This window comes from Ochotona princeps, chromosome 1 (genome assembly GCF_030435755.1).
Source record: "Ochotona princeps isolate mOchPri1 chromosome 1, mOchPri1.hap1, whole genome shotgun sequence".
Taxonomy (NCBI): Eukaryota; Metazoa; Chordata; class Mammalia; order Lagomorpha; family Ochotonidae; genus Ochotona; species Ochotona princeps.
Window position 1 is genome coordinate 44380191 of NC_080832.1, and position 9474 is coordinate 44389664.

The 9474-nt window shown below is 45.0% G+C and overlaps 1 non-coding gene and 1 pseudogene across 1 annotated transcript; both read left to right on the forward strand.

Annotated features, from left to right (window-relative positions):
- Window positions 1-506: 506 nt before the first annotated feature.
- LOC101532335 (uncharacterized) lies at window positions 507-1381 on the forward strand (annotated as a pseudogene).
- A 5548-nt stretch (window positions 1382-6929) lies between these two features.
- On the forward strand, window positions 6930-7036 carry LOC118758346 (U6 spliceosomal RNA). Its single transcript, XR_004995644.2, has one exon. It is a non-coding gene; the product is annotated as a U6 spliceosomal RNA (small nuclear RNA).
- Window positions 7037-9474: the final 2438 nt, after the last annotated feature.

The window sequence follows — 9474 nt, forward strand, 5'->3', positions numbered from 1 at the left end:
GGATCTCTTGCAATAGAGTCTGAGCATCCCTTCTAGACTCCACACTGTGATTGTCATTGCTTGCCCATGATATTGAAGTTCAGGATGGCCATTATATGGTAACAATGGCAATGCCCATCTCACCAACAGTTTCGGGGTATGAGACTGGATCACAAACCTAAGGTTCCTGACCACAGTGACCCGGACCCTATCATCAAGGATCATACTTTGTAGTACAGCCATCCTGCATTTTTTTTCTGCCACACCAGTGCCACACAAAGGATGTATAACTTCTGTATGTGTGTATGTGTGTGTGTGTGTGTGTGTGGTGCGGTGGGTGGGTGGGTGCATCTTGAGAGTTGCAAAAAACCGAGGTCCCAAAATAGAACTTCTTGTCAGCCAGAGGGTTAAAGGAGTCAATGAATTCAGGCCTCTTAGTTCAGCTTTGTATTCAAGGTCATCAAACATGTCACCAGCAGCAGCCATTGATGGAGCGCTTGTTAAAGAAGATGATGACCAGCTACACCATGGAGTTATGGTCAGCTCAGCAAGTCGTCCTCCAGCTCCAGCGGACTGTGGCTCCCACTGACCTACCCGCGCTGCTCCAGTGGATGAGAACCACCCACTTTTGAGGACTGAGGGGTTAGCTCCCGGAAAAGCACTTTACAAGAGAGGTTTGCTGTGTGGAGCAGGATGCGGTGATCCTGCAGGAGATTTTGATGAGCTCTCTGAAGAGAATACTGATGTCATATTGAAAAGCATCGCAGAAGACCTTCACAGCTGCTTACCTCTAGAAACCATGCTCTCCTTAGAACATCTGGCCATTTGAAAATTACAGGGGCAGCCAGAACCTACAGTTCAAGTTGATGCATTTCTTTATGATGAAGATTTTATTGATTCATTATGTGAAAAAAGGAAAAATGAACAGAAACTACTGTACAATATGCGGCTCACACCAGACAGAACTTTTAGGATTTATTTCTCACTCCTTCTCCCTCATGGAATTGAAGTTCATTTATCATCACGTACTCCCTGATCTGTCCAGAAAGATCTTGGTGGATGTTGGCTCCAGGCTTGGCACAGTTCTTCATGGGGGTTATCTGTACAGTTCAGCAGTGCACCTCTGTGGAGTAGAACTGAATGGAGATTTTTGCCAGTTGCAGGAAATGGTCATGCAGAAACACCAGTTCAGTGAGAATAAAGAGCATGGGAATACATCAACCATAAGGTAAGGAAGCGAGGATCCTTATTAGTGACGGTGCTGAGTCTTGAGGAGTCTCTCTCAGACTAATATACAGTTATCCTCCTGGGCTGAAGAGATACCACTGAACTATGATGTATACCCACAAAGGATATTGACACAGAAGCTCTTGAGCAAATTCACTTATATAAGATTTTATAGCAGGCCCCACCCGCTGCCATCATGGTGCAGTGGATAGGATTGGGAACGGGGCGAGCTTGGGACCTGGGATTTAAACTTCCAGCAGCCTTTTGGCTGCTAGTGTGTGCCAGGCCAGGATCATCTCCATGCTTGTAGCCCCAATTCCAGCCACAACGTACACGTGGTGACCTGTCCCCGGGCAGCTAATGCGCCATTTGGCATCAGGTTCCACCTGTTGGCCACCCGGCAGCCTGCTCTGGGGTTTTGGGCTTTGAAGTGCTGCTTAGGTAACTGCATGTTAAGCCCACTGTACTTCTGGGATGTCAATCAATCCTAAAGAATCCCAACGACAGAGTAACTTTTCCTTTGAAGGTTAGCGAGGGTAATGAGACCTAGTAGGTTGGAGAAGAGGGACCAGATTATCTTTATGTATAAGACTGATATGCCAAACTCCTTTAAATACTTGGTAGTACTTATAATCACCAAACACCAGCCTATGCAAAAGCTAAGGCTCAGGGCTTGTCTAGCAGGATCATATACTATTGCCTGACATGTTGATGGATCAGGAAACCGGTCACATTAGGCAGGACCATGAAATTAAGTAGCACACGAGAAAACCATATCCGGGGGTAGATTCGGCGGGGGGTGTATGGGCCAAACCCCATGGAAATACTAGCCCCACTGGTTAGCTCAAAAGTTGGATTGGTGATGGACTGAACTAGGTGTGACCAAGAGCCTGCCATCACTCACAGGTAAAAGAACCCACAACAGTCTGGACTGGTCACAGCAGCAGCACCAGAATCCGCATCCTGAATAGGGTGTGAAGTGGGCCGGGCTGCAATGTTCACCAGCTCATACAAGGCCAAATGGAAGGCTAGACTATGCCAGACACTGGGCTAAACCCAATGGTATGTATGAGAACTGGGTCAAGGAGGATAGGGCTGGAATGGGGACTGCTCTGAATCTGATCAGGATATGGTTGTAGTCTCACTTAGCACAAGTGTGGACAGGGACTCGACACACCAGACCAGGCTAGACTCCAACACCATCTGGTGCTCTGGAGGACCAGAGTAGATGTAGGATGTACTAGGCTAGGTCTCAGCCCCTACTGAGCCATGTGTGAGTTGTATGTGGGTATGGACAAGCCGTGGCTGGGCTGAAACATCCAACAATAAGAACCAAATCCAGATTGGGTTGAAGGCCAGTCAAGAAAAGCCACTGTTCCTGCTAGGACAGGAGGTGAACTGAGTAGGGCTGGCTAATGGACCCCCTGGTATGCACGAGATCTGGTACTGGGAGAGGTTCTGATGGAGGAGCCTGGGCAACCCCTCTGGCAGGAGACAGTCCCTTTAGGTGAGTGCAAGGACCACGATAGGAAAGCATCCTAGACAGGGCTATGGAAGGGTACACACTGGCATACATTTGGCATGGGTAGGGAGCAGACCAGGCTGAATCAGTTCATATCATCCACTGGCAAATCTGAGCACGAGACCAGAGTATAGGTCAGGCCAGGTATGGTCACGACAAAAAACCAGTGCACATAACGGAATGCCAAGATGGGGTTACCTGTGCTGGATATGACACAGCGCCCAACCAGTACATGTAGGAACCAGGAAGCAAGGGGCGGAGCTGGCAGGGGGATTTGTGGGTGTTTGCCTGCTGGATGGCTACTCCACTGCAGAGCGTGAGCTGGGATGGGGACAGACCAGACTAAGCAGGGCTACAATGCCTGTGGGCCTCATGTGGACTAGATCAGGGAAAAGCCAGGCTGGGCTGATTGTTCCTACTGGTGCAAACAAAAATTAGAGTGGGTGAGGGTTGATTGGGCTTAGCCGCAGCATCAACTAGTAGATGCTGGCACTGGAGGATAATTCTGTCAAGTCCAACCATAGAACCACCTGGAGTGTGCATAATCCGGGAGTGGGAGTGACCTAGAAAAGAAATAGTGGGCTCCTGCCTCTTGGGTTGCCACTCCCACTGGAGGGCACGAAACCAGGACAGGGGCTGGGGTGGCTAGACAGAAAGGCACTCAACAACATCTGTGTGGGCTGAAAATAGTGGAGCTGGTTAGATAGAAATAGGTTTCAATGCCCATTGACATGTTGGAGAGCTGAATGGGATGTGGGGCAGACTGGACTAGTCTGCTACATATACTGGCAAACCAGGATAGGGGGCGGGCCTGGTGGGGGTTATATAGAGTCACCTTGACTAGGCTGCAGCTCCCACTCATTTATCTGAGGGCTGAGTGTGTGCTAGGCAGAAACAGGATGGACTGCAACACCCATTGGCTTGCGTAAAAGACAGTGCTGGAAGCAGAGCCTACCCAGCAATTGCAACCACCAGCTGATTAGGCGATGGACTGTGGTGGGCCCTGTACTTGCTAGTACATACAAGCATGTGGTCTGGGAACACCTCAGACAAGGTTTCTTTTGGGATCTCCCCAATCGAACTGCTGGACTCAGAACCCTAACCATGAAAAGATAGAGGACAGAACAAGTCAATCAACCACCTCAGCCGTATTTTGGCAGTGAAAAACTGGGCAAACAGAAACTCCAAGATGGTTTTGTCAATTACTGGATTCTTCAACGACCTCATCATGCTTGGAATGGCAAGATTGGCAGCAAATCAGAACTGTTGAACTATCAAAACCACTTGAGCAAGACCCTTGGTTCATGCCCCACATCAGGGACCTGGGGTGGGTGGGAGACTGGGTGGGGCTTCTCCCTTAAAATCCCCCTTTAAAAATAAAATAATAATAATAAAGATTTTATAGCACTAAAATAGTCCTACCTCAATATAGGTCTCATTGTGTATGTTACAGAACAATGAGAATGAAACATATACTAGTATTCTAATACATCTCTTCCAGTGTTATTACATATTTGTAATACTTGTATGTGTATATGAAGTTATGCATATGTGTGTATATACAGGTACACATGCAACTGTTTTGTGTTGTATAATTAAAATATTCATCTGAAAAAATAAATAAAAAAAGAGACGATGTTTCATGTGAGGGTGTCTTTCTTGTCAAAGAAAATATGTTTTATCTCATGCAATTTCTCATTCATGGGGTTAATGCAGGCCACTACACGAGTCTGCTTAATGCGTGCAAAACATGTTTTCGTACTGGTGGATGAAGTAACTGGCCGGGTAGGATGATTGCCACACTGACAGAGCAAAATGGGCACAAGGACATTGAGGATGATGATGTAGAGAAAGGCACCTTCCATTGTTTCATCTCAGAATAGGTATTCCGGTGGTAATGACAGTGGCTAGGATCTGTCCTTTAGACCAGGAACCCTAAAATCCAGAGCATAAGTATATTCTTTGGATCATCAATACCTGTTCTCTTAAGTTTTGTTCTGCCAGTTTTCTTCATTAGCTTAGCATCAGCACCTGCAAAGTTGAGCGCCTGGAAGTACCACTTAGCGATGTATTGTAGCACACAGGTATAGCAGCATAGTGTTTTGGTTGCCCAGGGGAAGCAGGTGGGTCCAGCAGGGTTTCCACTGAACTTGTCCAGCTGGAAAGTTTGTAGATCACATTGCCACCAACCTTTGCAATTTCAAGGTGCCCAGAATTGCTTGATGCTCCTTTATGTTGGTCTCGCAGTAAAGTTCTGCTGCACCTATACAGCACAGCCCACGGTACTCACTGCTGGAAAGGAGATCTACTGCTGTCGATAATATTACCAACACAGACACTCACTCACCACTCTCACTGGAGGAGTTCCTTGATCTGCACCTGGGACAGCTGGCTGTCAAAGTGTCAGACACAACTCTCACTAGCATCTTAACAACTATAGTGGTGAGGACAATAAACAAATGGTGGTGAACCAGGACAGGGAAGAGAGTTGTAGAATCAATTGCAAAAATGATCAGCAACAGTATGTAAGTGGTGGCAACTCCCTGAAGCTGCTCAGCTTGTTTGTGAAGTAAGAAGCAGAGACTATGGTACTTGGAACCTGCAGTTCCTCACATGTGGGACTTTCTCCCTATAGTCTCCATCATTACCAGGGCCCTCCTTTCTTGCTCTGGTGGGTGCTTTTTTGCACAAAGTGCCACCTCCCCTAGCCAGGTCAGGAGACATTCAGTGCATGGGCTCTCCACCTGCCCAGCTGTGGCTCTGTTTCCACTCCTATCACCCATCCTCAACTCTGACTCCTGGGTCCCTGTATCTCAGCCCATTCTTCTGTGTTAGCTTCGATCATGGAGGCCTTCCTAGAGATTTTATAGGACATATCCTTAGGATGAACTAATTGCTCCAAAATTAAACATATTTCTATTAGCTTAATAATGCTATTGATTTGGGAGGGGGATCTTAGTCTCTCTGCTAGTCCCTTTCCCTGTCCTTGTCCCCATTCTGCAACATCAAAGGAAGATGATCCTTGGAAGATTCCTTGTGGCAGTGTGTCTGAGGGGCTGCAGCATGCGGTGGGGGCTGGTTTGAAAGGCAAATGGGCCCTGACCTCTCTTCTCTGCTCAGAGGAACCTCTTGCCCTGGTGTATCATTCTTGCATTCCTCTTGCCAGCTCCATTTACTATGTAATACTCCCTGAAGATCCTTTGCTTTAGGGCTTTTGGAAGGGAGATCAAAGCAAGTGCTCCCACGGCCAAGAAGGAGGCAGGTGGCTTAATTCACCACCAGTAAGAGTTACATTATCTGTGGAGTACAAGGCAACTCCATTTTTGGACCTGGGCTTAAGCCATTTCTGTTGCAATTTATAAAATGTTTTTTTGATGGCATCACTTGACAATTTGAATCCCACTTGGCTTTGGTCTTAGTGTTTACAATTCATCATCCCACTTCATTCCTGTAATAACTTTGGAGTCATTTATTTTCACAGTCTTTCACAAACCACCTCCAGTCTTCCAGCAACAATGTTTCTTTCAAAGTCAACATGAACCTATTTATTATTCTGACCTGGGGGTGAAGGTCTATGGCACTGATCTGGGTACCCATTGGCCCTCACCCAGGTTCCTCTAAGAACCTCTTGATTTAACTCTGGTTTTGCATTGTCCTTACAGCAATAGTGTACCTCAGGATATGTTGTTCCTTCACACACACCCATAATTCCTCCTCTTTTCACCAGAGTAAAAGCCAAAGCCTTAAAATTTGCCTGTATACTCTGCAACTCATCACTTATTATTAACTTCTTTGACTAACTGCTCCAGCTACACAGGCCTCCTTAGCTTCTTCTGCAAATGCTAGGTGCAGCTGCTCATAGGGCCATACTCTTGATCATTCTATTTGAATACATTTTCTACAGATCTTTCTGCATTTGCCTCCCCTTGCCCATATACTGCCTCCTCAGTACAACTATCCAAAACTACTTCTCAAAATCACAAGTTGATCTCCCACTTTTGTGCTTAGTATCCTCCATGATTTTATGTATGGCATATACAAATATGCTATGTGTATCTACATATTTTATACAGCATGTAAATTATATATAATAAATATATAAACATAAAATATAAAATTGCACATATATATAAAACATGTATAATTAATTTATCATGGACAGCACTTATTGTATGCTTCTCCAAGTGAAATACAAGCTATTGTGCTCGCTTCGGCAGCACATATACTAAAATTGGAATGATACAGAGAAGATTAGCATGGCCCCTGCGCAAGGATGACACGCAAATTCGTGAAACGTTCCATATTTTTTGATGAACTATGAAAAAAAAAGAAATACAAGCTACTTATGTGTTTTGTCCATTGTTGTAGTGCAAGTGCCCAGAACACATTTGTTAACTGAATGAATAAATGAATGGACATGAAGCTATAAATTTCTGTACTTTTTCTATTTCCTTCTATGTTTGGTTGGAAACTAAACACATTTTACTGCCTTCTCTTTTACATAAAGGCATGCTAAAATAGCAAGGAGAAGGCAGTACAACAAATACTAAGTTTTATTCACTTTCCTTAACTCAATAAGTATGTTATTGCAGACAAATATTGTGCACAGTATACAAACACTTGCAACTTTCTAACGTATAATGTTTATTTCCTCACCACTCACTGCCTGACTGCTAAGCCAATGTCGGCCAATTAGAATTTTGTTATGACTTAATCCTCCTTTGTTTTCCTGCTTTTGCACAGATAAACCAAAACTAGCTTCTAAAACAAAGATAGTCCCAAACTAGAATGACTTAAGAACCCAGAAGAGTGCTTCTCTTGCAACAGTTTTGAGCTGAGTGCTTCAGCTTGCCCAGGGCTTCAAGATGTTGTCCATATCCATTCCAGCAGCGGTTCTGCTTTCCTAAGATATGACACTCAAGCTGCTTTAGTCAATGACATTCCAGCAGGTTTCACCTTTGAAACCATACAATTCAGTGTGCACCTGTCATCATGCAAAATTGTGCATACATTACCACTTATCACAGAAACACTTCATTACTGCAGAAAAAACCCTGTACCCATTATCAATCACTCCCCATGTCTTTGTCTCCCCAAACCTTGGAAACTGCTAATTCACTTTTGCTTTAGATGGGTTTGTTTATCTGAACATTTTAAATAAATGTATTCATAAAACATATGGCCTTAATGTCTGGCTTCTTTTACTTAGCATAATATTTTCAATGTCCATCTGTGCCTATGCCTCCATTTTGCTCCCTTTTGTGGTTCAGTAGTAGTCTTTTGTAGGATTATACCACATTTTGTTAATCTACTTGTCAGCTGACCATTATTAGGGATTTGAATTATTCATATTACAGTGATTGGTTGTGTAAGCTGGTTTGAAACTGATGCTAAGGAGTTATTTCCATATTTTGGCAGTTATAGATAATTCAGTTGTGAAGAATTTGTGTTCAAATTTTTCTAAGAATGTATGATTTAGGACTAGTACGGTAGGTTAGTGGTTAAAGTCCTCACCATGCATGTGCCAGGATCCCATATGGGTGCTGATTCGTATCCTGGATGTTCCATTTCCCTTTTAGCTCCCTCCCTGTGGCCTGGGAAAGCAGTGGAGGTTAGTCCAAAGCCTTGGAGCTCTGCCCCCCAAGCGGGAGACCTGGAAGAAGCTTCTGGCTCCTGGCTTCGGATCAGCTCAGCTCTGGTCATTGCAGCCCCTTGGGGAGTAAACCAGTGAATGGAAGATCTTTCTGTCTCCCCTTGTCTCTGTGAATCTGACTTTTCAATTAAAAAATAGACAGATCATATATATATATATACACACACATACACACACAAACATATATTTTTCATTTATTTTAGGGATATGTCTAAGAGTGAATTTACTGGGACAAATAAAAAAAAAGATCTACATTAAGCTTTCTGAGAAATTTGCCAATCTGCTATTTTTAATGTGTTATTATTATTTTATCTGTATCCAGGGTAAGAGAAGAGATAAAGGGAAAAGCCCCACCCAGCCTCCCATCCATCCCAGTCCCTGACATGGTGCATGCTTCGAGGGTCCTGTTTAAGCAGTTTGATAGTTCAGCAGGTCTGAATTGCTGCCAATCTTGCCGCTCCATGCACGGTGAAATCTCTTCAGCATCCACTGGCTGACATAGTCTCTTCATGGTTGGGGTTCTGAGATCAGCAGTTCAGTTGGAGGGATCTCCAGAGAGACTTCGTCTGAGGTTATCCCAGACCTGATTCTTGTGTGTGCTTGCCAGTGCAAGGTTCGGTACAGTCCATCACCCCAATCATCTTATGCACATGCTGGTCATTGCAATTGCTGGGTCAGTTCTGTTTCCAGCCCTGTCTTCCATGCTAGCCGATGGGTGTTGCAGTCCAGCCGAATCCTGCCCACTTCATACTCAGCCATCACGCAAACCAGTGGGAGCTGCAGCCTAGTCAAGATGACTCCATATAACCCCCACCAGGCCTGCCCCTGCCCTGGTTCCCATGCTTGCCAATATGTACCGCAGACTTCTTCAGTCCCACATCCCATTTAGCTCTCAAACATGTCAATGGGCATTGAAGCCTAGTGCAACCCAACCTGCCCTGCTATCCAGCCCACATATTACTGGCGGGTCCTATTCTGTCTAGCCACCCCTGCCCCAATCCTGGTTTTCATGTTCTCCAATGGGAGTGGCAACCCAAGAGGCAGGAGCCCACTATTTCTTTTCCAGGCCACTCCCACTCCCAGATCATGCACT